The 5,712-nt window shown below is 32.4% G+C and overlaps 1 non-coding gene across 1 annotated transcript; it reads right to left on the bottom strand.

The window, feature by feature from the left end:
* Positions 1–3,361: 3,361 nt before the first annotated feature.
* Positions 3,362–3,470, bottom strand: LOC111728006. The gene has a single exon (XR_002775426.1). It is a non-coding gene; the product is annotated as a U6 spliceosomal RNA (small nuclear RNA).
* Positions 3,471–5,712: the final 2,242 nt, after the last annotated feature.

Genomic DNA, 5,712 nt, shown 5'->3' with positions numbered 1-5,712 from the left:
AATCACCTAAGCCCAGGAGTTGGAGGTTGCTGTGAGCTGTTATGCCACAGCACTCTACCAAGGTGATAAAGTGAAACTCTATCTTTAAAAAAAAAAAATTACATGTAAGCAAAGATTATAAAGTTGAGTCAAGAGCTCTTGGTTACTTTGGAGATAGACGATGGAATTCTCCCACTAACTTAGCTCTAGTTTCATCTCATCAGTTAAAAATTTATTTCAAGTTAGAAAAATGTATTTTGGTTTTTCAATTGATGGTTCTGATGTTACTTAAATCTACATAGTACTTATTACTTTTTCAGAAATAAATGTCTTTTGTTTTGCTTTGTTTTGTTTTATCACTGGTATTGAAGGTCATCTATGATTTCCATAATATTTGTCTATGTGATAGTATTTCAGATGGAAGAAATAGGTGTGGCACGGTTAAGAAGCAGATTCAATAATGAAAGAAAGGGAAGGGAAGGGAAGGGAAGGGAAGAGGAAGGGGAAGGGGAAGGGAAATTCAGGTTCAGATCTAAAGAGAAAAGAGATCCAGTTAGTAAAGCTAGGAATAAAACTATAGAATGCTAGAATGAGAAGTTTTCTTAGAAATCATAGAGTTCCTAAAGTTTATAGATTTAGATACTATTTTCACAAGATATTCTAAAAAAGTAGTTCTACTACCAAAGAAATGTGAGTAATGGGGCATTCTGTGCCCTCATCTGGAGAGGCTCATTAATTTATATGCTAAATTTATGAAGGGTTCACTCTATCTTAGACACATTTCCAAGTGTACATTAAAGTGCGCATCTGTTAATGAAAATGGTATACAAGGTATAATACAAAATGCAAATATTAATTAATATTATCAGTTGGGTTTTGTGTACTTAACTAAATATCTGTACAATTTCAATGCCTAATTATTATGAGGTATAGAAAAAGAGAACAAAATCAGTCCTAAGTAGTTTTTCTATTTAAAAATGTTTCAAAAATCTGTTCTAATTATCAAATTTCCCACAATCAAATAATCTGGGTTTGTTTTGCCTGTGCCCAGGAAACTCTATTTGTAGCTCAGACATTCAGGTTCTCTGTCTTTAAGCAACTGTAGATGGAGACTTGTCAGGGGTGCATAGAAACATTTGTGAATAAGCCTGAGAGAAATTAGAATAAGAAATATTATGCTGATTTTTAACAAATGGAAACTAAGGTTCCGACAGTCCAACCAAAACAAAATTGTAGAGCTAGGAAATGACCCTAAGTTTTCAGTCTAAGCCACCTTCTACTAGGTTTGAGGTATAAAGAAAAGATAATTTAACAGATAGTTTCTAGGCTCAAGCTCCATCAGATGAATTTTGAGTTAATGTCTTTATTAAAATGATCTCTGGACATATATTATGGAATAAAATGATAATATATTCCAAAAATATATCCAAAAGATGAATATATTCCAAATATATCCAAATTATATATCATCCTTGACTTATGATCTCTTGATATTCTTATGATATCCTGATAAGCTCATCATAAGTTGAAAATGTTGCAAGTGGAAAACTCATTTAATACACTTAAATTACCAAATATCACAGCTTAGCCTAGTGTCCATTAAATGTGCTTGAAACACGTTTTGCTTAACTCTACAGTAAGGCAAATCATCTAATGCAGAGCCTATTCTATAATAACGGTTGAATATGTCATATGATTCATTGAGTACTGCACTGAAAGTGAAAAATAAAGTGGCCTTGTGGGAACATGAAATATAGTATCTACTGAACGTATGCAACTTTTTCAATAGTGTAGTGTCAAAAAATCCTAAGTCTAACCATTGTACGTGGGGGCCCATCTGCACTTTATTTTTTAGAGGAGTTTTAGATTCATAGCAAAATTGAGAAGAAAGTACAAAGATTTTTCCATATATTCACCACCTGTACACATATGTAGCCTTTCCCATTATCAACATCCCCAACCAGAGTGGTACATGTGGTATAATTGATGAGCCTACCTTGACACGTAATGACCCAAAGTCCATGGTTTGGATTAGGGTTCATTCCTGGTGTACAATTTATGGGTTTGGACAAAAATATAATGACATATGTCTGCCATTATAAATTCATACAGAGTACTTTCACCCCTCTAAAAATCCTCTGTGCTCTGCTTGTTTATCCCTCTTCTCCCTTAATGCCTCATGACTACTGATCTTTTTACTGTCCCTAGAGTTTTGCCATTTCAAGAATGTCATGTAGTTGAAATCACTTTTTAGTTTGTAGGTTTTTTAGGTTTTTTTTTTCACTTGGTAATATGCATTTAAGTTTCCTCTGCATCCTTTGAGGGGTTGACAGAGCTCATATATGTACATGTATTGTGTGTGTGTGCATGTGTGTGTGTATATAGTGGGTATCTATCATTCTAGTTGAGTGGTTCTCAACCTTCCTAATGCCGCAATGTATTTTCATTGTCAAAAAGGGGTCGCGACCCACAGGTTGAGAACCACTGCCCTAGATAGTATATTCTGGATATACTGCTGTTCATCCATTCATCTATTGAAGAACATCTTGGTTGCTTCTGTATTTTGGAATTATGAATGTAATTGCTATTAACATCTATGTGCAGGTTTTTGCATGGAAACATTTTCAACCTCTTGGGTAAATGCCAAGCAGCGTGATTACTGGATCATACTGTAAGAGTATGTTAATTTTGTAAGAAACTACTGTAGCTTTAATGTTGTACCTAAAAAGTTATCCAAAATCATCTAGATTTTCTCTTAAGTTGTCTCCTAACAGCTTTATAGTTCTGTGATGCATTTTGAGTTTATCTTTAAGAAGCATCATTGTTGAAAAGATTATCTTTGCTCATCTTATGTAGGTCTACTTCTGGGCTCTCTATTCTCTTCCATTGATCTGTTTGTCCATTTCTTCACCAAGAAGAAATCACCAACACATGATTGTTGTATTATAGTAAGACTTGAAGTCAGGCAGTGTCAGTCCTCCAATTTTCTTCTTCTCCTTCCTTATCATGTTAAATATTCTGAGATTTTTGCCACTCCGTATAAAATTTGGAATAAGCACTTTTTTATTCACACACTAAGTTGCTGGGGTTTTGTTTGAGATTATATTGAATCTAGAGACCTCGTTGGAGAAAACTGACATCTTGACAATTTCAAGTCCTGTGTTTTAATATGGACTATCTCTCCTTTTATGTAGATCTTTTACAATTTCTTTTATCAGTGTTTTTATAGTTTTCTTCATACAAATCTTGTACTTATTTTGATGATTGATTTTAGATTTTTATTGTTTTCTAGTAAATGTATTCAATGCTATGAATTTCCCTCTAAGTACTGCTTTTGTACTGCTACTCCACAAAGTTAGATTTTTTTTTGGTGATTTTATAAAAAAATATGGAATGCTTCATAAATCTGCATGTCGTCCTTGCACAGGGACCATGCTAATCTTCTCTGTATAGTTCTAATTTTTTAGTATATGTGCTGCCAAAGCAAGCACTTTTATTATTTTGTTTTGTTCTGTTTTGGTTTTTTGATATGTTATGTTTTAATTTCATTTAGTTCAGAATAATTTTAAGTTTTTTTTTGATATTTCTTCTTTGACCCATATGCAATTTAGAAATGTGTTTTCAAATCTCCAATTTTCTTTCCCATCTACTTTTCTATTCTTAATTTCTAGTTCAATTTCATCATAGTCTGAAAGCATTTATTACATAGTTTCTATTCTGTTGAAGTTTTAATCATTATTTTATGTCTCAAAATATAGTCTATTTTGGTGAGTATTTCATGTGAACTGAGAAGAATGTGTAATCTGCTGTTGTCAGATGAAGTTGCCTGTAGACGTTGATTCTATCTAGTTGATTTGTGATGTTACTGCATTCAGCTATGCCCTTACTGATTTTCTGCCCACTAGGTCCATTTCTGATAGAGGGGTTTTCAAATTTCCAACTACAATAGTGAATTCATTTATTTTTTTTCTTGAAGTTCTATGAATCCAGTTTCACATATTTTATGCTCTGTCAGTGAATGTTAAAAATTGTCATGTATTCTTGAAAATCTGATTACTTTTCATTATGTAATTCCCTTCTTTATGCCTAATAACTTCCCTTGCTCTGAAGTCTTCTCTTTCTTAATTAAAATAGTTACTCTTTCTTTCTTTTGACTAATGTTAACATGGTTTATATTCCTCTTTCTCTTTACTTTTAATCTACATGTGTCTTTATATTTGAAGTTAGTTTCTAGTAGACAACATATAGCTAGGTCTTGGTTTTTGGTACACTCTGGCAATCTGATTTTTAATTGGTGCATTTTGACCTTTGACATTTAAAGTGATTATCAATATAGGTGTTTTAATATCTACAAAATTTGTTAATGCATCCTATTTGTTGCCCATGTCCTTCATTGCTATTATTGTCTATTCTTTTTCTGTCTGTTGTAGTTGAAAGTGGGCGCCTTATATAGATCCATTTTCTCTCCTTTCTTAGCATATCATTTGTACTTTTTTGACTCCTTATAGCAATTGTCCTAGATTTAAAATATACATTTACTTTACCTCTTACATGTTTACATGGATGGACCTGGAACATATTCTTCTTAGCAAAGTATCTCAATAATAGAAGAAAAAGTACCCAATATACTCAGCCCTACTATGAAACAAGTTTCATAAGAAAGCTATAACTCAATTATAGCCCAAGAAGAAGGGGAAAGGGAAGATGGAGGAGAAGGGAGCAGGGAGGCTGGGTGGAGGGAGGGTAATTGGTGGGACCACACCTACCATGCATCTTACTAGGGTACATGTGAAATTTACTAGGTGTAGAATATAAATGTCTTAACACAGTAACTAAGAAAATACTGTGAAGGCTGTGTTAACCAGTTTGATGAAAATATTTCAAATTGTATTTAAAACCAGCACATTATACCCCATGATTGCATTATTGTACACAGCTATGATTTAATTAAAAAATATATATACATTTACAAATAATCCAAGTCCACTTTCAAATAGCACTCTACCACTTCACAGGTACTGTAAATACCTTATAATAACAAAATAACCCTAATTCTATTGTATTGTATCATTCCTATTGTTATATTAAACAAATTGATAACCTTTAGATCAATTAAGAATAAAGAAATAAAAGTTTTTATCTTCATTTATTTCTTTTCCAATGCCCTTTCTTTATGTAGATGAGAGTTTCTGACCTATATTCATTTCCCTATTTTCCTTCTCTCTAAAGAGCTTCTTTTAGCAATTTTTTGACAACCAATTCCTTCAGTTTTTGTTTCTCTGAGATCTTTATTTCTACATCACTTTTGAAGTATACTTTTGTACAGTCCAGTATTCCAGGTTTGTGTGGCTATTTTTTCCCCTCTACATTTAAATATTTCATTCCTCTCTCCTCTTGCTTGCATAATTTCTGAGGAGAAATCAGGTAGAATTTTTATTTTTGACCAATAGATAAAAATTTTCCTTTGAGTTCATTCAGGAGTTTTAAATTATGATTTTCTGTAGGTTGAAAATGATATGCCTAAGTAATAGTTTTGGGGCAATTATCCTGCTTAGTGTTCTCTGGGTCTGTGATTTGGTGTCAGATGTCAATTTGGGGAAATTCTCAGTCATCATTATTTTAATTATTTCTTCTATCTCTTTATTCTTTTCTGAGTATCAGTATGTTACACCTTTTTTGGTAGTTCCATATTCTTAGATATCTTCTATTTCTTTCAGTCTTTTTTTTTTTTTT

The sequence above is a fragment of the Otolemur garnettii genome, unplaced genomic scaffold (genome assembly GCF_000181295.1).
Source record: "Otolemur garnettii isolate 467f Iridium unplaced genomic scaffold, OtoGar3 scaffold00137, whole genome shotgun sequence".
Taxonomy (NCBI): domain Eukaryota; kingdom Metazoa; phylum Chordata; class Mammalia; order Primates; family Galagidae; genus Otolemur; species Otolemur garnettii.
This window is presented reverse-complemented; position numbering and strand designations above follow the sequence as displayed.